Raw genomic sequence first — 26109 nt, 5'->3', positions numbered from 1 at the left:
CCTCACCTCCGCCCAGCCCCGGTCGCCCCGGCTCACCTTGCCGGCCTTCCCCCAGGGCCAGGGCCACCAGCGCCAACGGCCAGGCGACGCCAATCATGGCTGGGCTCCTGGGTGGGGCTGTCACCGCGGCGCCTCCGCTGCCCTCCTCTTTCTCCCAGTGCCGCTCGGTCTTTAGTCTTGGCGACAGGCAGGCTTTTGTCGGCGAGGTGAGGAACCCATCCCGCGGCAGCTCCGCGACTCCTCCTCCTTCCAGCTCCTGTCACCCAAACGCCAGCTGCCACCGCCCACCTCCAGGAACTCCTGCGCCCGTCGGTAAGAGGCCAGCCCTGGTCCCAGGACTTTGCATGTCACTTCTGCAGTTGCAGAACGGGGTGGGGGGGTGGGGAGCAAGCGCTGGAGGTAAAACTTGCCACCTCCTCGAGTGGCAGTGCTGTCTTCACAAGTATTTGGGAGCACTCGCCAATCCTTACTAATCCTGGAAGGCCTGGTGGCATTGTTGGGCTGCGTAACCCCAATGTCAGCAGTTCAAAGCTACCAGCAAGCAGCTCAGTGGGATAAAGACTAGGCTTTCTATTCCTGTAAAACATTACAGTCTCAGAAACAGACGGGTGATTTTACCCTGCCATCTAGAGTCACGATGAGCCTGGACCTGGTGGCGCTATCGAAGGGACCGTTTATGCAGTCAAGAAAGTACACCCATATGTGGCGCTTTAGTGGGATAATGAACTGGCCATTTGGTCAAGTAGACCCAATCAAGATTGTTTGGTTTGACTATTTTCAGAGTAAGAAAATCAATGGATCGGTTCAAGGACCAGAACAATGTTAACTGCTTTCCTTCCCAAGATTCTGGCGACTCCCAAATATAATCAATCATTTCACTGAAATTGGTTATAAAGATTGGAACTGAAAATAACTGTAGGAAAGAGAGAGGAGGTGCACTAGTAATTAATAAAATAAAACTCATACCAGAAATTAAAGTGTATTGAATATGCTGCTGCCAGGTGGCATCTAGTCAGTTCTGACTCATAATGACCCTATGTACAATGGAATGAAACAGCGCTTAGGAATCCTCATAAACGATCTGATGTGTGAACCTGTCTTTGCAGCCATTGTGTCCATCAATCCAGCGTATCAACGGTCTTCCTCTTACTTTATCAAGTGTGATATCCTTTTCCAAGAACTAGAAATAATTTTGATACAATTTTCAAATGAGGGTTAACATTTCAACTACAGAGTCAAAAATTATCAAAAGTGAGGGGAATTCCAAAGTTTGGGTTGTTTTGTGGTGTGTTTTTTTTTTTATTGTGATTTAGGTGAAAGTTTACAGGGCGACTTGGTTTTCCATTCAACAATTCGTATATATTTTGATTGTTAACACTCATCTCGGTTCCCATACTGGAACAGAATTCGTCACACTTCCTCCCCGTGTTTGTTTCTTCCTGCCTTCTGAGCTTAGCATGGGGAGATGCTACCCTTGCGATGTCCCATGGTTGGTTGTTCTGAGGAGTGTGTGCTTCCCTGCGCTGCTTGTTCACTTTATTGTCTGATGTTGGACTAAAAGAGCCACAACGTTGAGTTCAGTGCTAGGCTTGAGTTGAGTTCTAGGCCTTGGGGGGCGGGGAGGGGGGGGTCTACTAATCACTGTGTGTCCGGTAAAGCCTTGTCTTTTGTGTGTGGTTCTAAATGTTCTTCTATATTTTCTCTCACTCTCTCTAGAACTTCCCACTGTGATCACTTTCAACGCCATCAGCAGTGGTAACTGGGCACCTTCTAGTTCTTCGGGTCTCAGTTCGGTGGGAGCTGGTGTTAGCATTGCCTATCGGAACGTTGATGTCATAGTGGACCGCACACTGTGCGGATAACCACCGTTAGTTGACTCCAAAGTGACTTTAGAAGCCAGTATATTCAAGGATTAAAAGATGATCCATAGAGTCCAGGTGTACGGATTCCAGAATTACGATTGTCCCACAGCATAAATCACAAAACATGAAATTTTTCAAGTATTTCCTATCTTTAAACCTCATTCACAAACTGAATTTTATCTTTTATTCCTTTTTTCTTTTAAGTGACAGTATTTGTCAAAACACCCGAAATTATCATCCCAATATATTTATTGCGAGTAGCTATTATTTGAATCAAACTGTCAACCTAAAAGTATCAGGAAGTTACATCCTGGAGTTGATAGTGAAAACGGGTTATATATGAAAGTAAGTGAAAAAAGCATTGCTATTGGGGTTCAGTTCACACATAAACAGGTTTATTCCGAACACGTGCTTGGATGTGTTTCTGCGTTCAGTGGATGGCTGCAGACACGTTCCCTAGTCAATGCACAGGGCACAGTCGTATTAGGTGCCTGCGAAACAAGGTCTAATGAAAAGAGTGGCGGCCTCGGGGAGAGAATCATTCAGGGCGCAGAGACAAAGTCCAAGCTCAGAAAGTTATGAGGCCTGTTTTCGGGACCTCAACGGGATCATCTTGATACATTTTCTTGAAGCACACAGGACAATCATGGGAGCTTATTCGGTGGGGGGGGGGGGGGAAGTTTTAAGAGAATTGAAAACTGCATTGGTGGGAAAAAGGTCAGCAAAGTCATGCTAGGATCTTTCCCCGCCCCCCGCCCCCGCCTCGCCAATCAGGACAATGCACCTGCTCATTCTTTGAGGACAGAGGGTTATCCTATGAGAATTTGGTTGAGAAAACTTACCCCACCCACCCTACATCCTGATCTTGCCCCATTTGAACTTTTTCACTCCCAAAATGAAAAGATCAAGACTGGAGCCAAAAGCGCCATTTTGACATGGTGAAAATGAAAGGGAACAGAAATTGAGGGAAACTTTAAAGAGATGGAACCACAGCCTTCAGGGAGGTTAGGCCGACATGGAAGATACTTTTTCTTATTTAAAGCAAAAAATAGTAACTCACTGAGATATTGATACAGTTTGCTACTGTTGATCCCATGTTTCCTTAATGGTGCATTTTGGTTTTTAAAGCATCTTTTTAAGTCATTAAACTTCTACTATTTGGTTCATTTTTAGTAAAAAAAAATTTTTTTTAGTTTTTTTTAAATCATTTTATTGGGGACTCATACAACTCTTATCACAATCCATATATACATTCATTGTGTCAAGCATATTTATACCTTTGTTGCCATCATAATTCTCAAAACATTTTCTTTCTACTTGAACCCTTGGTAGCAGCTCATTTTCCCCCCACCCTTCCTCCCTCCCTCACCCATGATAATTTATAAATGATAACTTTTTCCATGTCTTACCCTGTCCAATGTCTCCCTGAACCCACATTTCTGTTGTCTGTCCCCCAGGGAGGAGGTTATATGTAGATCATTGTGATTGGTTCCCTCTTTCTCTCCCACCTTCCCCTTACTCTCCTGGTATTGTTACTCTCATTATTGGTCCTGAAGGGTTTATCTGTCCCTGATTTCCTGGGTTTCCAGTTCTTATCTGTACCACTGTGCATCCGCTGGTCTAGCTGGATTTGTAAGGTAAAATTGAGATCATGATATTGGAGGGAGGAAGCATTAAAGAACTAAAAGGAAGCTGTATGTTTCATCGGTGCTATACTGCACTCTGACTGGCTCGTCTGCTCCCTGTGACCCTTCTGTAAGGGGATGTCCAGTTGCCTACAGATGGGCTCTGATCTCCACTCTGCACTCCCTATCATTCACAATGGTATGATTTTTTGTTCTGGGTCTTTAATGCCTGATACCTGATCCCATAGACAACTCATGATCACACAGGCTGGTGTGCTTCTTCCATGTGGGCTTTGTTGTTTTTCAGATAGATGGCTGCTTGTTTATCTTCAAACCTCTAAGACCCCAGCCACTATATCTTTTGATAGCTGGGCACCATCAGCTTTCTTCATGACATTTGCTTATGCACCAGCTTTGTCTTCAGTGATCGTGCAGGGAAGGTGAGCATCATGGAATACCAGGTAAATAGAACAAAGTGTTCTTGCATTGAGGGAGTGCTTGAGTAGAGACCCAATGTTCATCTGCTACCTTAATACTAAACCTATAAATATATACACAAAAACCTATTTCCCTATCGTCATATACAAATATATTTACATATGTGCATGCCTGTATTTAGACCTCTATAAATGCCCTTTGGCTCCTATTTCTTTCCTCTATTTCCTTTTACTTTCCTCTTGTCCCACTATCATGTTCGGCCTTCATTTGGGAGTTCAGTTTTTAACAAATAGTAGACATAAGCACATTATAGATGCGTATGCTGTGAATATTTTTTCCAGGTCTTTCTCTTAATATTGTCTTTTGATTTAAAATATATTTTCTTGTATATGAAACATGTTTATCATTTTCATGGTTAATGGTTTATGTGCCTAAGAAATATTTTATTAACTTTAGATTAAAAATATTAATTCTTCTGTGCTTTCTTCCAGAAATTTATGGCTTACATGTTTACTGTTAGTGCTGTTTGATTGTCTGGTAAAGAGAAAAGGATTGAGATTCTCATACATATGCACATCGAATAATATATTTCAAGAGATTCAATAATTATTTCCTTTCACCATTGACTTGCTTTGATGTCTTGGTTAAAATGCCACCAACTAATTCTGTACTCTAAATTTGTTTTTACTGGTCTATGTTTTATTAATGGATTATTACCATACTTACATAGATGTTGTAGAAAATCTTCCTATTTTGATCTATTTTGAATCTATTGACTATTTTAAAAGTACTTTGCAGTTTTATATAAATGTTAAAATCCATTTTTGAACTGATCAATGTCAGTTGGGGGGATAGTTATGTCGGAATTGAAGGAAAATATCATTATGAGGACAAATATCATCTCACAGGGTAGTTATAATCCAAAAATATGATGTATCTTCCAGTTTGTTAAATTTCAAAGGGAAAATGAAGGATGCCCTTTTCCTTGGGTGTTTCTTGAAAGCGTAAATGGTACCTCTCTTGATAGTCCTGCAATTATCTCGGGAAGCAAGCTTGAGCTTCTTCTTTTACTCATTGCCTCATCTCTGTGATCAGTCCACAAACAAGTTGTCTAAATAAACAGGCCCAAAGAAGATGAGACAATGTCTTATCACCCTCACTTCTAATAAGCATCCTGGCTGGACTTCTCACAAGACAGAAATTTGTTCTGGCAGCCCATGGTACTTTCAATATTCTTAACCAACGTTATAATTCAAGTGCATCAGTTCTTCTCCATTTTACTTATCATTGTCCAACTTTCACCTGCATAGGAGGTGACTGAAAATACCATGGCTTGGGTCAGGCGCACGTTAGTCCTCAAAGTGATAGATGTGCAATGTAATGCTTTAAAGAGGTCTTTCTCAGCAGATTTGTATAATGCAATACATCATTTTATTTCTTGTCTACTGTTTCCGTGGTATTGATTGTGTATCCAAACAAAATGAAATCCTTGACAATGCCTGCCTTCGCTCCATTTATCATGATGTCTGTTGTAAGGATTTTGGTTTTCTTTATATTGAGTTGTAATCCATAATGAAGGCTGTAGTCTTTGATCTTCAGCAGTAAATTCTTCAAATCTTCTTGGCTTTCAGCAAGCAACTCTTGTATTATCTTCAGATCAAAGGTTGTTGATCAAACTTACTCCAATCCTGATGCCGTTTCCTTCACCAAGCCCAATGACTCAGGCTAGTTTCACAGCATACAGATTAAATAGGTGTGGTGACAGGATACAGCCCCAATGCACTTCTTTCCTGTATCTCCATGTTCTGTTTAAATGGCTGCCTAAGATTTTGTCTCATGTGCTTTGGATATGTAATTAGGTGGGATCACGCCCTTGGGAAAGAGCTCGTGCCTGAAAAAACGGAAGACTAATGAAAAAGGTGAATTGATACAATGACTGCAACAATGGGCAGACACATGACAACGAGTGTGAGGATGGTGCAGGTGTGGGTAGTTCTGTTCTTTTATACAAATGGTGGTAAGTGTTGAAACCTACTCAATGACATTTAACCACAAATCTTATGAAATTCCTCTTCAATGCATTCATAAGAAGTCTAGCAAACAATGACTATATTTAAACTGTACAATGTGTAATTTGAAGATGTGTTGAATCTACGTCCCATAACAGTAGTAGGTTCAATGTTTGTTCCACAGATTTCTATCTTCATCATGTCTGTTCTTCACCTTAAAAATGGGGAATTAGCATAGAGTTGAGTTTCGTTATTTTACCCTTTCTAAGACCTGCTACTTTCTAATAATAGTTTGGACGATTATTTTAAATAAAAAATAATAAATAAATAAATGTCTTCCCCTTGATTTATGTAATGGTTACACAGTATGAGGTAGTTCGTTTATTGTGCCAACCTGGCTGATAAACACATGTGGGGTGAATTGAAGGATGGAGAGAGAAATGGCTCAGTGAGCCTCACCTTCAAGTTCTTGGGTCTCTTGCTTGGTGGTGGTCGGACCAGGGTGCAGCTGTCTTATCCAGTTCCATGCTTCAGCTGCCAAGGCTCAAGACATCCCTGAGGAGAAGCCACATGGACCTACTCCAATGCAGCCCTGAGTGCTGGAACAGTGGTATGGAGACCCCTGCCAGCGCTGAGATATTTACACACTCACTGATTCGGCTTTCCTCCTGCAGTCCACATCATTGCGTGTGTTGCGTGAGATAGAGGTGGATTTTGTGGGTTGGTGTTGGATATATGGGTTAATGTTGGACTTGTGGACTTGGGCAGCACTGGGTTGGGATGTTTCTTGATGCGCACTTATCCTTATACATGAGTTTCTGTGGATTTGTTTCTCTAAAGTACCCAGACTATCACACAGTACAATTAAGTGATATGGAAATCCTATTCATCATAATGTGATCCACAATTTGCTATAATCCGCACCATAGAATGACTTTGTACAGTCAGTAAAACAGATGCACATCTTTCTGCAGTGATAGTGGGCTCTGTTTTTAGTCAAGATCCACCTACCCTCAGCAATAATATTTCTCATTCCATATCCTTTTCTGAAAACACCAATTTAAATTCTAGACGTACCCTGTTGATGTATTGCTGCTACCACTTTTTAATTATATTCAGCAAACTTTGTGTGTCCTATTAATGATATTGTTCAATAATGTCCACGATCTGCTGGGTCGCCATTTTTTGAAGTGGCACACATATGCGTTGCTTCTAGTTGGCTGACCAGGTAACTGTCGGACAGTCGTGTTAGTTCTACACCTTTCTTAACTTAGACTAGTGAGTGCTTCCAGTGCTGCGTCACTTCTTGGAAACATTTCTCTTAGTATTATTCTATCAATTGCTGGAGACTTGTTTGTGCTAATGCAGGTTGGACTTTTTCCTCCAATGCTATCTGCTTCCTTCCAAGGGCTCAAATAGAAAGTAAATGTTTAGAAAATGATGATGGCAACAGATGTACAAATATGCTTGATACAATTGATGTATATAATGTTATAAGAGCTAAAAGAGCCCCCAATAAAATGATTTTAAAAATACTATTGGTTCTTGATCATATAATATTTCTTGAAATGGGTAAATGCCAAGCAATTTTTCAACATAGTGACTCTGAGATATATATATATGTTTATTAGGGTTACCAGGATTGTTGGAAGAAAGGGAAACTTACTACTTATTCTTCTATCTTCTTTTAATTCTTCCTGCATCATTCAATATTTTGTCCATGGAATCCTTTAGTATTGCAATTTGATGCTTGAATGTTTTCTTCAGCTTGAGATATATTGAGTTAATGATTGAGATATATTGAGTGTACCCTTTCCTTTTGGTTTTCAAACTCTACGACTTTGCACATTTCATTATAAATCCTAACTTTTGTCTTCTCAAGATGCCTTTTGAAATTTTCTGTTCACCGCTCATATATTTTCACATAGAGCTACTCTGTGTTCAAGAGCAAGTTTCAGAGTCTCTTATGACATCCACTTTGGTCTTTCTTTCTTGCCTTTTTAATGACCTTTATTTTTCTTCATGTATGGTGTTTTTTATGTGTGATGTTCTTCATACCACATCTAGTCTTGTTTTTGGTCATTAGTGTTGAATGTATTAAATTTGTTCTTGAGAAGTCCCTAAATTCATCTGGGATATACTAAGCATTGTATTTTGGCTCTTATAAATTTGTGTTTAATTTTTTTCCATTTCAACCTGAACTTTCATATGAGCAAGTTCAACAGCAATAACATACAAAATGTGCACATTAGAAGAGGAAGTTGACTTCTGAGTCTAATTTTCCTAAACTTGAAATTAAAATACCAATTCAACAGAAATATCCCAATTGGTTAAGTTCTATTTTTTTTAAGTATTCAAAGTGCATTTTACTATTCCAGAGAGTAATTTGAGGTCTTCAAACATTGCCTTGGGTTCCCATTGCTATGTTAACAAATGACCACAAACATACTGTTGACAGTGTGAGTTGCCGTTGAGTTGTGGTGGAGTGAAATTTCTTAATCGGACTCTTCTACACAAGTCTCCACAACTCGCCTTCAGTGACGGGATGGGGCTGTGCAAATGGGCTATGTGCAACCCTATTCGACAGGATTCGTCAACTGTCATCACTGTTTCCCTAGCAATGAAGCACTGGGGGAGTGGGGGAGCACATTTTTGATGGCCCATGTTTGAAGTGGCAGTAGAGCAAGAGAGAAACCCCAAGGCTCTTGAAAGAGCATGCTCAAGCGCCGTCTGAAGTGGTGGCGGCTACTGAGCCCAGCTGCAGCACAGACTGTGTCACCAAGATTCCAAAGAGCAGCACTGAGACTATGGGGCACCTTTTTATCTGGCTCAAGACTTTAGAACAGTGGGACGGAGTGACAAATGGGTTGTCTTCCTGGCTCATGGACGCTAGGGATCATGTGGCTGAGAGACGAAAAAACAGAGAGATACTTGGCTACCACATGGCTGGGAGGCTGAGAACCAGAGACCCTTGACAGCTGGCAGAGGAGATGAATGACAACACCCTACTGCATGCTGATTCTGACTGGTGGAACCCTATCAACTTAACCCTGATAAATCCCCTTAATTGTGAGTGTTACCACTGAGTTATGTGTGTCACTGTAACAAATTATGGAACCCAGATGTACAGTGGTGTGGGTTGAATGGCTTGTGTCAGAATAGTAAGGATGGAGCTACCGTGGAAGCTTGTCTGACCCCTGTCTCATGGCAATAGGAAAGGCAAAAGAGGCCACATATGGCCCACCATTGTCACTCATTGCATGTGTTCATTCAGGCTCATGGTTCCCCCCGCCCCCTGGCACCCCCACTGCGAAGACGAGCAGAATGGAGCAGAAAACTCCAATAGAGTTTTCAGGCTTTAATTTTTCAGAGGATCACGAGTCCTTCCAAGGTGCCTCAGAGTGAGTTGAAACACTCTATTTGGGGGCTAGAGGTCAAGCTCTTAAAGTTTGTGCTGCCCAGGCAATTCAGTAGAAATTGGGCGAGTTATAAAAAATATATAAATACCTTATTGTGTTATAGTTATGGAAGTCAGATGTACAAAATCAATTTCACTGCGCTCAAATTAACTTGTCAGAATCTTTCTGGAGACTCTGGAACAAGGATTTGTTTCTCTGCTTTGTCACCTTCCAGAGATCTTTTCACATTCCTTGGCTCCTAGCTTCTTTCACTTTTAAAGCCAACAGCATTGCATCTTCTCTTTGAATTCTGCATAGGGCTTTGCATTTCTCCCTGAGGCTGATGTGTCTGCCTTCTTTTATGAGGTCCAGTGTCACTGTCCTGGCCCATCGAGATAAACCAGGAAACCCGACACGTCTGAAGATCTTTAACGTCCGCACAGTGGCAAAGTGCCTTCATCATTATCGATTGTAACCTTTTCACAGGGTCCAGGGATTAGGATACTTACACATACTGGGAGGATCATGACCCCGTCTATCTCCAATAGATATAGGAAAGCGCTGACAAACAGCTAGCACAGACGCAGCAGTAAAAATTGCATTTATCAGGAGGAAAAAAAATATCCATAGCTGCCATGAACGCATTGTTTTCAACGGCAGGATGAGAGCATTGTATTACATGGTTGCAGTAGTCTCTCATTTGAATGTGAGAAAAATACTTTTCAAAGACTGATAATTACTTTTGAAAGTTTTATATTATTTTATACACTAAAAAGAACTCTAAAATACTAATATTAATAAAGAGCATAACTTGTTTCTATTTAACATTTTCCATAATGTGGTTTTACAAAGACCTAAAGCAGAGGAGCTACAACCACCAAGAATGAAGGGTCAAGGGCTGAACACATCCTTTGAACCCAGCATCAGTGCACTGGCACCTATCAAGTCCCAGGGGAAGGTAGATTCCGAGTCAAATGAAGAGCACCAAGGAATACAAGGTTGGAAGGAGATAGAGACCTTTCTACAGAGCTGACACAGAGAGAAAGCCTTACCCTACGGTTAGTACTCTGAATTCTGACTCCTAGACACAAGTATCAAGCAACACCGTTTAATGTGAAATAAATTCCTTTCAAATTAGTGTGTCTGGCTGGTAAATAGTGTGTGTATTTGTTCCCACTGCTTATATTTCAAAGGCTTCAATTACGAAATTTCTATTTTATCTTTCCTTTTTTCTAATGACTATCTTTGAATGTTCTATGTAGATGCTTCTCATCTGGTTTTGTTTATATGATTTGTGTTCATTCCATTCTAGATCATAAAGTATTTAAGCTTTGTAATTATAGCGGAAAAGATATCATTAGTAAAAGTCTGTAACTATAGGAGAAATATTTGATAATATTTAAAAAGCAGTATCACTATTTAGGATATTAGCTGTTAAATTTGCAAAATCACCTAATAAATATTAATGAATTTAGATTTTCTCCTTGCTTGCCTCAAGCTGCCAACTTAATTCAATTCGAAGTGACCCAGATATTTTAGAAGATATAAACTCTTTTAAATTATTCTAATGAGATATAATTTACATACCATAAAATCTACTTGTTTCAAGTGTAAATAAATTATTTGGGGTATGTTTACAGTTTGTATAAACATTACCACGATCTGATTTTAGAATATCCCCATCACTCTAAAGAAAACTTCATGCCAACTTACTTTAAATCCCCATTCCAATCTTCAATCATACCAGCAAATAATCTATTTCCAGTCTAAATATTTGCCTTTGGATAGTTCACACTAATAGCATAAAATGCATGTATTGTTTTGTGACTGGCTTCTCTCACTCTTTGAAGTAATTCAGGTTGTATGTATAACAGTATTATATTTCTTTTTATTGCCAAATAACATTCCATTGTGCTCATAAGTCACATTTTACTTATCCATTCATTGCTTGATAGGAATTTTATTTTACTCTATTTTGATTTGTTTTCTACTTTGGGACCATTGTGAATAATGATGCTTTGAACATTTGAGGCTAAGTTTTTAATTTTTTTAAATTGCATTTTTGTTTATTTCTCTAGGTTATACACCAAGGAGAGAAGTTGCTTGGTCATGAATCAAGTTTATGTTTATCTTTTAAAGAAACTGTCATACAATTTTTCAAACAAATTTATTTTAAGAGGAGAAGAAAATTGTGCTATCATATGTGACTTCCACCTTGCATTTATTTTCCTCCAAAGTCAAAAATCTCTCAGAAATGGTTTGATAATTAAATGGATTCATTTGTTTGCTTTTATGATTTAAGTTTGGATCCTTCTTTGCAATAAATTTATAATACCTTTAACTATGATATAAAAACAGCGCAACCAGCCTGACAAATGTCAAGGAATTCCACTTGGTACCAATGAAGTTAAATCATGTAAAACCTCATAAAATGTGCTGTTAGTATAAATCTGGAGTGGAAAATTGTGAAGAGAATCGCAAGACCTCTAAGAGTCTCTTAAATTATCATAAGTATTGCAAGTAAAAGTATACTGCTTATGATGTTTTCTTTTTAAAAATCATTTATTGGTGACTCTTACAGCTCTGGTCACAACCCACACATACATTCATTGTGTCTAGCACATTTGTAAATTGTTGACATCATTTTCAAAAATTTTATTTCTACTTGAGCCCTAGATATCAGCTCATTTCCTCCTCCCCCTCCCACCCTTCCTCTCTCACGAACCCTTGATAATTTATAAATTATTATTTTTTCCTGTCTTACACTGACTGATGTCCCCCTTCACCCACTTTCTGTGTCGGTCCCCCAGGGAGGGGGTTATATGTCAATCATTGTGATTGGTTCCCCCTTTATCTACTCACCTTCCCCTTACCCTCCTGGTATAACTTCTCTCATTATTTGTTCTGAGGGGTTGTTTATGAATGTAATACTTAAGATTTATTGTGCCAACCTGGCCAATGATCACATGTGGGATTAATTGAAGGTTGAGGAGATAAATGGGCCTGGTGATCCTCGCCTTTATTTTTCTCTTTCCCCTGATTAATTGTTTATTATATAAGCTCATTTACTAAAAGTACTATCTAGTTTGCACATATGTAGCCTCAGAAAAAACAAGGGAGATGTGAGGTGTTTGTAATTTCCCCAGTGATACGCAAGCGAAACCATTCACGAAATGTCTAAAAAAGCAAAAGCAAACAACAACAAAACAATAAAACAAAATACTAACTTGCTTGATAATAACTAAGAAAATGAGGATGAAAATAATATAGCCTTCAAAAATATGTATATTTGAAAATAGTCTATCTTTGCTCTTTTTGCCTTTCTGTCTATAATTTGGCTAACCGTAGGGTTACTTACAATAATGATAATCACCTGTAAACACTAAAGGATAAGGACCCAATGCCAAGATGATGAAACACACAACTTTCCTCCAGTTCCTAAAAGCTTCCTCTCCCCACCCACCCACACACCATCATGATCTCAACTCTACCCAACAAATCCGGCTAGACCAGAGGATGTACACTGGTACAGATAGGAACTGGAAACACAGGGAATCCAGGACGGATGATCCCTTCAGGACCAGTGGCGAGAGTGGCAACACCTGGAAGGTAGAGGGAGGGTGGGTTGGAAATAGGGGACTGATTACAGGGATCTCCATGTGACCTCCTCCCTTGGGCACAGACAACAGAAAAGTGGGTGAAGGGAGATGTTGGGGAGTGCAAGATATGACAAAATAACTAATTATAAATTATCCAGAGTTCATGAGGGAGTGGGGAGGAAGGAGGAAAATGCAGAGCTGATGCCAAGGGCTTATGTAGAGAGCAAATGTTCCAAGAATGACGAGGGCAACGAATATACAAATGTGCTCTACACAGTTGATGTATGTATGGATTGTGATAAGAGTTGTATGAGCCCCATTTTATTTTTTATTAAAAAAAATAAATGACAGCTCTCTAACCATGCCTTTAACACCATTTATGTCCCCCACCCCCACCCCTGCTCCAACTACGTCCACACAACTCTGCTTGCCTGAGACTATCAATACAAATTTTGAAATAATCCACCTAGGGAATGACAACCCCAGCACTTTTGTCCTGACTACCCAGCAACTGACAATGTACACACATCATCCAACCCAGAGCAGTGGCCAAAGAACTCACTTCACCAGCAACGCCATCTATAGCCTTAGCTGACCGGCAGCACTAGAAAGTAGAGAGCCATGCTTACACACCCAGCCATCACCCCGCTCACACATGCCCCACCTACTGGGATAAACCAAAAAACAGGATGCAGAAACAAACATACAATAAATGCATATAATAATATGCCTGCAGACAACAAAGGAGAACTTGGCTCCCCATTTAGAAGAAGCTGCCGAAAACCTTACCCAGGCATTGAAGCATTTTCACATACTAAAAGCCTGAAAATGGAAACAGAACATTGTCAGAGATACTGCTGACAAATGGTCCCTCACGTCCATCTGAGGACACTAGAAATGTTCCTAAAGAGGAGCTGATTGCTGGGGGGGAGATGACCCTGATGAGGTGTGTCTGGGAAAGCCTATGGGAAGGGCGTCTCTAAGATCTTCGTTTGCTGATGGGGCATGACTCAAGCAAAGAGAAACAGCTACAAAAACCAAGTAACTGGAACTAAGAATCTGTGAGATATGAATCTAGAAAAGTGGTCAAAAATGAAACAGAACACATGAAGATCAATATCCTAGGCACTATGAGCTGAAATGGTCTGGTATTAGACCTTTGAACCAGAAAATCATATTATTTGCTATGCCAGGAAGAACGAAATCAAGAGAAATGACTTGACATTCGTTGTCAGATCTTGCTAAATCCATTATGAAGTACAATGTGATTTGTGATCAGATTATATCTATCTGCCTTCAAGGAAATTTAATCAATCCAACTATTATTCAAATTTATGCACCAACCGCAAAAGTTAGTGGTGAAAAAATTGAAGATTTTTACCAACAACTTCAGATGGAAATTGATCAAACATGCAATTAAGATGCATTGATAGTTATTGGTGATTGGAATGCAAAAACTGGAAACAAAGAGAAAGGAACGGTAGTTGGAAATATGGGCTTGGTGATAAAGTTCATTTTTATCCAGAGAAACCTAGAGATTTTATGATAGAATTCTGCAAAACAGATGACTTGCTCACTACAAATGCATGTTTTCAACAACACAAAAGGCGACTATACACACAGACTTCCCCAGATGGACTAAGAGAAATAAATTAACTACATCTGTGGGAAGACAGGATGGAGAAGTTCAATATCAGCCACTAAAATCAGACCAGGGACCAGCCTTAGAACAGACCACCTATTGTTCCAGATATGTGAAGAAAATTAAAACAAGTCCACATGTTGCCAAAATACGACCTTGAGTCTATCTCACCTGAATTTCTAAAGCATCTCAAGAACAGATCTGACACATTTGACACTAATGGCAGAAGACCGATGAGCTGTGGGGTGACTTCCAGGGCATGATTCATAAAGAAAGCGAAAGGTCATTAAAAAGACAGGAAAGAAAGAAAAGATCAAAGTGGATGACAGAAGAGACTTTGAAACTTGCTCTTAATCATGGAGTAGCTAAAGCAATGGACAAAAAAATGAAGTCAAGTAACTGAATAGAAAATTTAAAAGGGCATCTCAAGAAGACAAAGACAAATATTATAACAAAAATGTGCCAAAACCTAGACTTAGAAAACCCAAAGGGAAGAACACACTCAGCATATCTGAAACTGAGAGAACTCAAGAAAAATTCAAGCATCAAATTACAGTTTTGAAAGATTCTGTAAGCAAAATATGAAATGATGCAAAAGCATCAAGTGATGATTGAATGAAAACAGGGTGTGTTAGTTACTTAATCTGTTGTCAATTTGAGGATGAAGAGTGAAAGGGTGGAGTTTAGCCTGCCAATCAGGCAGCAGCTTGATCACCTTTTTGGGAGGCACAAAGATAAGCCCCACCTAGTGCTTTGGAGTAATCAGGATATGTGCATTTCAAGAGACCTGCCTAGGGGATTGTTGACCAATTGAAGAAAAAAAAAAAACGGAACCCTGGATTTTTGAAGTTGAAGTCGTTTTTGTCAGAAGCTTGAAAAAATCTGGAACCATGAAGAAAAGATCTGCAGATTAAATCTACCAGTCACTCTGTAGGAGAAAGATGCATCAGTCTGCTTCCTTAAAGATTACAGTCTTACAAACCTTATGAGGCACTTCTACTCTATCCCATAGGGTCATTCTGAGTTGGAATGGGGAGAGGAGATTTTGAACGGTGAGCTCTTATCTTATGAACTTTTGATATGTTATCAGGAAAGGCAAGTCCCTGGAGAAGGAATAATCATGCCTGATAAAGGGGGGTAGGAGGGGGAGAGGGTGAAGCTCATCAAGGAGAGATGAGGTTATGTGTTCCTGTTCCGGTAAAAGTAAAGATTTACAGCCCTGGAAACCCTGCATAGGGTTGATATGAATTGGAATTGACTCAGTGATCATGGTTTTTTTGCTTTACATTTTCCATCTTTAGGCAAGTAGTTGGCCACATAGCTCTCACTCAGAGTAGCTGATGGGTTCAAGGCAACAACCTTTCACTTTTAGACGTAAGTGTAACCTCTATGCTACTAGGGATCCTTAATATTTAGCACGATGCTTGTCAAAAATATAAAAATTTACACAGAGCGTGTGTTAGTCTGAGAGACAAATCCACAGAAATTCATGTATATGAGAGTTTTATATAAAATAAAGGGTCAGTGTACATTAAGAAAGCATCCCAACCCAGTGCTGCCCATGCCCATAAATCCGACATTAGCTCATATGTCCAACACCAATCTATAAAATCCTCCTCAATCCAACAAAACACATGCAATGACGCCGACTGCAGGAGGAAAGCCAAATCAGTGAGCTTGTAAACATCTCAGTGCTGGCAGGGTTCTCCACATGGCTGCTCAAGCACCCAGGGCTGCATCTTTGCAGGAATAGAAAGCCGCATCTATCTCTGTGGAGCAGTTGGTAGTTTCAAACTGCTGACTTTGTGGTTAGAAGCCCAACTTGTAACTCATTACACCACCAGGGCATCTTTTATTGGCAAACACAAATAATTCAATAATTTAAAAGCCACTAAAATATAAGAAAATCTAAAAGTTCAGAGTTTTTCATCATTGCCACTGAAATCCTCATACAGCTTTTCAGTGTTTTTTTGTATCCAAGGCAGCTTCAACTTGTACTTAAGCTATTTTTCAGTAATCCAGTAGGGGCCACACTCGACTCATGTTTCTAGGAAGGCCAGCGTGCGTGAGTAGAAACTGCTTTGTTCGCTCAGGCAACAGAGAGGGCTTGGTGAATGTGATGTAGCAATTTTTTAAGTCTCCTTTTATTTATTTGTTTATTTTTAATCAACCATTTTCCTTCATTTTCTCTATTTAGGTAACTTGAGCTACTCAAACAGTCCTGAAGGATCTGGACAGCATCCCCCTACAAGTGTATTCACAGCAGACAGGTGGTGAGTGGTTCGGGCCCTCCACCAGGGCCCATTCCCCCTATTCCCACTGAGCCCAAGAGGATCGCTGCTCTGCCTCCTCCTGACAGACATCGACTTGCCCTGGCAATGTTGTGCTTTCCAGAAATGAGGCATAAAAAACAACAACAATAAGGACCCTGTGCATGACAGTCTTATGTGCAGTTTTCCCAACTTTCAAAGGTCCTATCATCAAAGTCCAGCCTGACATTAATGAACCAAGAGTCACTTGGCGAATGCAGATATATGAAACCCCTGAGTTGCCGATCCCCGAAGTTCCCGATGATACACAACATAGACTTGGGTTGTAGTACACAACGATGAGCATTCTCATTGCACTGTTCAAGGACGCCATGGACAACAAACAGTCAGATGAGGATGGTCGAAAACGGGTTCAAAGCATTCAAGGCAGCAGTCAATGTAGACATGGACTACGTTCCTTATCCTGCTATTAATGTGTCTGCCTTTGTCATCTACCCGTCTCTTCAGCACTGGTGTCATCCAGTCTTGTGTAGAATCTTAAGTTCCAGATTCACAGGTCCAGCCAAACCGATGATGGGGCAAGTCCATATGGTGGCTCGGTGGGCACAGATGACTACTCTCAAGACTGTGAACAAGTTCATTTGTGAGTGTGATTTTCGCCTCATCTTAATTCCAGAAGTAAGAAAAGAAATTCCCAAGTTCAGAGTAGCCTATCAGCGACTTCATGAAGAAACCGGAAGAATGGTTTCCTACGCCAAGGCAATCAGAAGCCCAGAAGATGACCATGGCAGCATTCCTAAACCAGGTGTCCGCAGCCCCGTACCACGCCGCAGAGACAACACCAACAACATGGAACTATGGAGAAGGGAAACACATTAAGGGAGGGCTCCCTGAGAGCGCACTCGAGTGCTTTTGAGCGCACACTCTCTCTGCAACCTGGTGAGCTGATGAACCAAGAGTCCCCAACAGATGCACAGTCACTCACGGAAGATGGTTAATGAGTTTTTGTGAGGTTCAAAGCTGTGTTAATGTGTATATATACATTATATATATATAATTGTATCCTTCAATATTTTGAGATGCAGTAACACAAAAGGGCTGGTTATGGTGAGATGGAGCTTGTGAATATGTCATCTCTAAGGGCTTCACAGGCAGTCTTTGATGGAATTATAAAGAAACTCTTCAAGTGGTAACACGAGCAAACCCTGACAACATTCCAAGTACAAGATCCAGTCACAAAAGGCCACCTGTTTGAATGTTTGTGTTCATATACAGAATAAACATCTATTAAAGGTTGATTTGGAGAGTAGGGATGGAATAATGGAGAAGTAGGTAAGAGTGTAGGTATATATTTGCAGGAATGAATGTGTTCTGAAATTGGTGGTTGTACATGTGAACGTACTAAAGACATTGTATTATGTACTTCAAATAGGAAGTGAACTACCTCGATAGAAGTGTTTTAAAAACATGAATAAACACTAGGTATTAACCTTGCATTTCTGTTCTATTAAACACAAAGCACTTATCAAAGTTACCATAATAGTAGCTTACGGTCTACTTAAGGAAGGAGTACCATGCTACTCTATAGAAGCAAAAAGAGGGTTATGGGATCTACTAAACCTGGAAGCATTCTTATGAATATTGGCGGGTTGGGGGAGTTTCTAGTAAACATCTTACATATTTTTATAAGTATTTTTGTGAAGCCCTGTTAAATCTGTGAACAACACAATTCAGGGATCAATGATAAGATAATATTTTGGTTTTAATATTTAGCAAATTGTGGGTTAGGGAATGCTTACTCCCCATTTTTAGAAAGTGAACTTCCCTTCTGTAAAATAAAGTCAACAAGATGATGGAAGTACAAAGTCATATCGTGAACAGCAATAAGTGTTTTGCACACATTATCCCTCCAAGGTGAAAACAGTTGTACAAGGACAGGCAATTTGGAAGAACGTGTCACCTTTGAGTATTCATATATATATATATATATATATATATATATATATATATATATATATATATATATATACATATATATATATCCCAAATGTTCCTTATCTATGGAACATTACTAAGTTTAATAGCATATGAGACCCCTGGCTACTCCAGACATGCTTCCACTCTCTTTGCCTATTCTCACACCAACTATTCCTCCCATGACACGTTGCTTTTCTGTTGGGTTTGATAATTCATTGTTATGGCCAGTTAGAATTCACAGACGAAACTCCAATTATGGCTTTTTTAAAAGGAAATAAGTTACCAAAAGTAAGAATCAGTAAACAGTAAGGATATAGTCCATTGGTCCAAAACAGTGCTTTTTCTTAGCCTGCAGTTAAGTGCTTCTCTATGATCTCAGCCATGTGGCTCCTTGGGCCAGTTTGCCAACCTCTGATCTGTCTCAGTCATATAGTCTAGGCCAGCGATTCTTAACCTGTGGGTCACGACCCCTTTGGGGGGGGGTCAAACGACCCTTTCACAGGGGTTACCCAATTCTTAACAGTAGCAAAATTACAGTTATGAAGTAGCAACAAAAACAATTTATGGTTGTGGGGTCACCACAACATGAGGAACTGTATTAAAGGGCCACGGCATTAGGAAGGTTGAGAGCCACTGCTCTAGGCACGGTTCCTCTGCTCTCTGTCATGGTCTCCTTGTCCGCCCCCATTCTGGGTGTGCTTCCTTTATTGAGGTCTTAGCCTCCACCACTGTAAGCAGAAATCATGAACGTGATCGCTGGTAGCTCTTCCTCGATGGTCCTGGAAATGCTCTCTGCTCCTTCTTCTGAAATAGCTTCCTTATGTCCAGGAGAATGGTAACCCAAACTAATAGTTCCCTTGATTAGTGTTTCGCATACCTTGTTGACACGATCCTCAATCTTTTCGTGGGAGTTACAGGATTGCCATGAGTTAGAATCAACCCAAGGACAGTCCGTTTGAGTAAGAAGAGCCATATGAAGAGATTTCACTTCACCACAAAACATTTCAATTACAGGATCAAATATGGGAGAAATTCCAAATATTTTAATAACATATCTTATCAACAACGCCTTGGAAAAAGGTCCATATCAAAACTGATAAAACAATTTGTGGTCAGGAGAGATTTATACAGCATTGTCTTAAACCAGTAAAATCATTAGTGACTGACCCTGAAACATAGCTTTAGCTTGCCTTTGACATCGCTGCTTCTCAGAACTGTCTACAGATAAATAGATGATGATTAAAAAGATGACTATGGAGTCAGCTTAAATGAAATGCAAAGAGTTTTCATTGACAGAGATGAGCTGGAGAAGATATCTCATTTCAGAGCCAAAGGACGACTCTGGGCCATTGAGGAAGAAAACATTTTCGTACTACATTTGGAGCAGGAACTTAAAGTAACAATGTCATAACTGATTGAAAGACAATCAGAGAAATCAAAAGTGGAATATCTGAGATTTGGCAGAAATAGGCGGGTAACACATAAATAGGATTAAGTGATAAACTAAAATAATTCACTGCCATCAAATTGATTCTGACTTTGATTCTGGTTTCTGTAGATTTGTTTCTCTAATTTACCTAGACTAACAGACCCTCCCCTCCTGACCAGCTTAAAACTCGCTTTCCACCATAGATAAGTACGGCTTCTCAGGTCCCCTTTGGGGGTGCCGTGGGTCTCACCCAGTAGTTCAGGACTCCGGTTTCTCTCTCACTCTTTGCTCTCCACTCCCTCCTGGACAGTGCAACTTTGCTGACTCCTTGCTGGAGTCTGTGAATCCCTCCCGGGAAGCGCAGAATAAATTTCCCCTTTCTCTCTGGCCTGGCCTTGGTTTACCTTTGCAGCAAACTTAATAGTGTCCAGAACCTGGGAACATGGGAGTACATTCTAAAATCAGTCACCATCAGGGGAGGTGATTGCCATCAGGGGAGGGAGAATAAGCAGATCAATTAGCCAACTTTTTGAGATGGGAGGAAGGAGAAGGCAAGTTACTTAGCAGCTGACAAAAATTGTTTCTTTTGCTCGTCTGTCTCAGCATAATAATTGAGATTTGCAAAAAATAATCTCTTCTTTAATTATCATTTGTAGACTGAAATTTGTCTCTCATTTCTTTTCTTCTAAGTAATGTAATTTGTGAAAAACACCAAAATTTAGTGTTTCAGGTTATGCTTCATAAAGACAACTAAGAGCAAATGGCCTGAGTATGTCACTCTAACACCTCGAATAGAGAAATTTGGATTCCAGAAAAATTTAAATGGTTTTGTATATTATTTTTTTATCTTAAACTATTTCATCATCCTGGCCTACGATTCATAGCAAGCCAGACAAAGAGGAAGGGTGACCAAGTTTTGGTTCATTAAAATATAGTCACCTAGAAAATCAACTGGTAATTGGAAGACCAGCGTTGTAGATGTCTTTACCCACATGCGGTGCAATGAATTACTCTAGCTGGGTCTTCTAACCAAAGTCTTTCAGACTCCCACCAAACAATTGGCTGGCACCATGCAGATTAAGTATCTTTCTTTCTTGTTGAGTTTGGGTAAGAGAATGTGGAGGGGAGATACTGAGGAGGATTGCATGATTTAGTTGTGAGTGCTTCTTTTTTTTTTTTTCCTTTCAAATCATTTAATGTCAACAATTTGTCAAAAAGGGTCAATACACAGGGAGTTACATTTCGCTGGGTTTTGCAAACTCTCCCAGTCCAGCCCACAGTAACACCTGTGCCTGCTTCTCCATTCACCGTAGGCCACCCATCGAGAGCAAGCCGGGGAGACCTGGGGGACCTACTTGGAGCCAGTGGACAGCAGGGCGATGAGTCCCGATGAAGCACTGATGGACAAGATGTAGCTCACAGTGGGGTTGAAGTTCTTCAGGATGAAGAAGGAGGCAACGATGAGCAGGAACAGGAACAGCGTGTTGTTATAGAAGATAGAAAAGGTGGTCGCTTCATAATCAGCAACTTCATTCTTCTTCCACAGGATTCTTTCGTCTTTCTCCTTCCGGGACATCTTCCTGTTGTCCGCCTCAGAGAGCTTCCGAGTCACCTCTTTGGAAACGGCGTCCTCCCTCTTCTGTGCCACTTTGTGCTTGAGAACAAATTTTACATTCTTGTACCCAAAGGCTACCAGATAAGTGCTTACGAGGGTCATCACACTATATAGAACAGCAGACTGGATAAGGTCCATATGCCATATCCGCCAGTACAGCCAGATGGGGATGGCTGACACGATGAAGGCGTTCCCGAAGAAAAGCGCGGAGGACTTCGCCGACAGGTTTCGGCTGAAATCCTGCAGGAGCAGATCCTCCTCACACGACTGCTGGGAGGCGCCCTTGGGAGCCATGGCGGCGCGGGAGCGGAGTGTGAGTGCTTCTTAAAAGAGTTAGCTGTAGTTATAAAAACCTCAAACTCTAATGTGGAGAGTGTGCAATTTTGCCATCCTACCAGGTATAAAATGAGCCACCTCAGAAGCGGGAAGTGAGCTCACGACCATCAAGAAAAAGAGGAGCCAAGGGTGGAGTCTGTCTTTGGACGCTGAGACCTTTGTACTTGGCACAGAAAGCTGGGGAAAGAAAGAAGTGGCAGAGGTGCGGCAGCAGCAAAACCAATAGACAGAACTTGAGACCAGAACAGTGGGATTCCCAGAGCAAAAGCTGAGTGGCCCTGGCAAGATGCTTGCTTTTTCAGTGGGACGCCTCCAGGCACTTCACTAGTAAACTACATTTCCTGACCCCTGGAGGAGAGCTGAATGCCTTAGGGCTGAACCTGATGAGGGTAGGCATCTACTTTAGGCATTTATCAACAGTATCCAAAGTGCTTCCTAACATTGTCAACACAGAGCAGGCCCACAGGTCCTTGTGGCTGAGAGGTCAAGGACCAGAGAAAAGTCTGCCTGTGGCCATGGCTAGTTAGATGTTATCCTAAGCAAAGAACTTTGTCCTGGACATTTCGGATATTGAATTAGTTAAACAAACAACAACAACAACAAAACCATAGCTGTCATTAATGCATTAGTTTCAAAGGGGAGATTAGAGAATTGTACTATATGATTGTAATAGGTTCATTTAACATCAAATTTGAACATTTAAATGTGGAAAAGTTGCCCAATTCTATAGAATATTTTTCAGAAGGCTGAGAAAACACTTTTCAAATGTTTTTTCTGTCATTCTTATATAACAAAAGCAACTTTTTAAACTAGTTACTTTAATAGAGTATTGCTTGTTTCAATTTAGTATTTCCCACAATGTGATTTGAAAATGAGATTTGAATATTAATGCCCATTTGAATGAAGCTAAACAACAGTTTATATTTTTCCTTTGAGCAGTCATCTCTGTATATAAAGTAACACTGTTTAATGTAAAATATACAGTATGAAATGCCTTTGAATTGAGGCTCCTAGCTGTTAAGCAATTTATGTTCTGTCTCTGTAGTGTATATTTCAAAACCTTTAATCATGAAATGTCTATTTGTTTTTCCTGTTTATCTCGTGGCTATATTTAACTGTCCTATTTAGAATCTTCTAGAAGCTTTAAATAAAATGTTGTAGCAGGTGGTAAAGTTATGTGACATACCTAGTTCTGTGTATATGATTTCCATTACTATTTCTTTCTAAATCACAAAACAGTTGAGCCATGTAATTATACCGAGTAAAGTAGAACTAAAGTCTATAACTATAGAGGGATATTTTATAAGATTTAAACAGTAGTATCCCTTCATAACTTAGGAAATGACTTGTGAAACTTATAAAACAGTCTGAAAAATGTCAGTGAATTTAGTTTTCCTCCTTCCTGGTCACAAGCAGCCATCCTAAATGAATTGAAGTGATCCTATATTTTAGAAGCTACAAACTTAAAAAAACAGCTTTATTACTATATAATTTACATATAACAAAATTTACCAATTTTAAGTTTATAATGCAGTGAATTTTGGTACATTTACAAGGTAGTACAAATAAGACCACAGTCTAATTTGAGATCAAGTCTATCATCATAAAAAAGAAAAAAACTCATGCCAACTTATACTCATTCCCTATTATAATTTCCAGCTAACAGCCAACCTATTTTCAGTCTCTAAATACTTGTCTTTGGATGGCTCATGTAACTAAAATGATAAATATGTATTTAGTTTAGGCTGAGGTTCCTAGTGGGACAAAACAAATGAAACAGATATATGGAGACTTGTTGGCACAGTGGTTACAAGCTGGGATGCTGACTAATAGGTCAGCAGTTCAAAACCACCAGCAGCTCTCCAGAGAAAGATGAGGCTTTCTCCTGTCAAAGAGTTTCTGTCTCAGAAACCCACACAGGTAGCACTACATTGTCCTATAGGGTCACTACGAGTTGGAATTGGGTAACTGAGAGTGGGTTTGGTTTTAGGTTTAGATACACATATATACATGCACATTTATTTTATGGAAATGTTTCATGAAGTTCCAGGAGTTAGTAAATCCAAAAATCTGTAGGCCATGGGGAAAGGTGGTGGCTACTTTCCCAAGAACTGGAGCTAGAGGTTGACGAGTTGAGTATAAGACTAAGAGCAAGTGTACTTTGCCAGAATGTCTTTAGACTTTGGATGTAGGCCATGTCCTAAGTACAGTACCCTTAAACACCCTTACATCAAATCACAAAATAGAGAATAATTACATCTTGTATTTTAAAAGTAATGGGAGAAGGGAAGGAAGAAAACACAAATATTTGAGTTACTTACATAAAGTTTTCAAAAATGCTACAAAATCATAGACTACTTTATGAAATGAAAATATCTCAATGTTAAGCTGTGGTTATTCAACATATTGTTCACCTAGACTGATACACCTCTCTAGCTCTTCCCAGAAGAAAACTGCACTCTTCAATTTATATAATATACATCAGAAGGGCAGTGAGGCATTACCAAAGAACTCAATTAATGTTCCTTTTAATATTTGGGGGTGGGGGGCAAGTCTGAAAGGACAAGAATAAGACTGTAAGATGGATCAGGTAAGATTTCCAAGTGAAATTCTTTTTTTCTTTCTTAAGTCATTTTATTGGGGGCTGTACAACTCATCATAATCCATAAATCCATCCATTGTGTCAAGCACATTTTTACATTTGTTGCCATCATCATTCTCAAAACATTTTCTTTCTACTTGAGCCATTGGTATCAGCTACCTCGTTTTTCCCCCTCCCTCCCCCTTCCTCTCTCCTTCACGAACTCTTGATAATTTACAAATTATTATTATTTTTTCATGTTTGACACTGTCTGATGGCTCCCTTCATCTACTTTCCTATTGCCCCAAGTGTAATTCTTATAAGACAATCCTTACTATCTTCAAAGAATGAGCAGGTGCATTGTTATGGTGGGAAAAACATTTCTCAATCCAATTTTGCTGGCCTTTTTCTAAACTTCTCATGAAAGCAATTTTCTTAAAACTATTTCATAATAAACCCTTGTCTATTTTGTACCCTTTGAGAAAATCTATCAAAATTACCACTTGGAAATTCAGAAAATACACTGGCCATAGTGTCATCTCTACACTCTCTATGGAGTCACTGCCATCGAGCCAATTCTGCCTCCTAGTGACCCTAAGTACAGAGGAGAACTGCCTCTGTCGGTTTCCAAAGCTGTAAATGTTTAGGGGAGGAGAAATTTCCTCTTTCTCAACTCTTTAGAGGTAGACTAAATTTGAAGGAGCATATGTTAAGAAATAAAGTTTGTTTTTAAAACTTTTTATCTTAATTCCATTTATCCACAAACTTTTAAAAGTCCTCTTATAAATATATGTAGGATTTCTAAAAGGTCAAGGCAAATTTTGAATATCTGTGTGTGTGTGTATATATATATACACAAATATAAGTAAACATTATTGCTACTACTATTGGTTTATTCCACACAAATGTGTTTAAACATATCTCTGGAATCAGCCAAAGGCTACATACAAGTGTTCTCAGTAGTATATTTGTCTTGGTCTCAGTAGGACTCCTTAAAAACAATTTTTTTAAAGGTTCCTTTAAAACAGTGACTTGCTTTTGAGGGGCTTTGCTAGACCAATTCAATTCAATGTAGAGATGACACTTATGGCCATTGTATAACTGTGAAAAATTAGATGTGAATTGAAGATTTTTTAAGAGTAGGAGAAAAAAAGAAGTTGGAAGGAGCCAAATAAAGACTGTAAGCTGGATGCCTAATGATTTCTTATAGAAACTCTCATAAAATTGCCCTTATTTCAATGAGAGGAATGAGCAAGACCATTGTCATGGTGGGGAAGGACTCTCTGATGAAACTCTGAATGGCTTTAGTTAACTTTCTCAAAACACTC

At 39.7% G+C, this 26109-nt stretch overlaps 2 pseudogenes; one reads left to right on the top strand and one right to left on the bottom strand.

The window, feature by feature from the left end:
* Positions 1-637: 637 nt before the first annotated feature.
* On the top strand, positions 638-17841 carry LOC142456053 (uncharacterized; annotated as a pseudogene).
* A 3647-nt stretch (positions 17842-21488) lies between these two features.
* LOC142456453 (translocon-associated protein subunit gamma pseudogene) lies at positions 21489-22166 on the bottom strand (annotated as a pseudogene).
* Between the last annotated feature and the right edge of the window lie 3943 nt (positions 22167-26109).

The sequence above is a fragment of the Tenrec ecaudatus genome, chromosome 9 (assembly GCF_050624435.1).
Source record: "Tenrec ecaudatus isolate mTenEca1 chromosome 9, mTenEca1.hap1, whole genome shotgun sequence".
NCBI lineage: Eukaryota > Metazoa > Chordata > Mammalia > Afrosoricida > Tenrecidae > Tenrec > Tenrec ecaudatus.
Note: the sequence above shows the minus strand (reverse complement) of the source record. Positions and strands in the feature narration are given on the sequence as shown.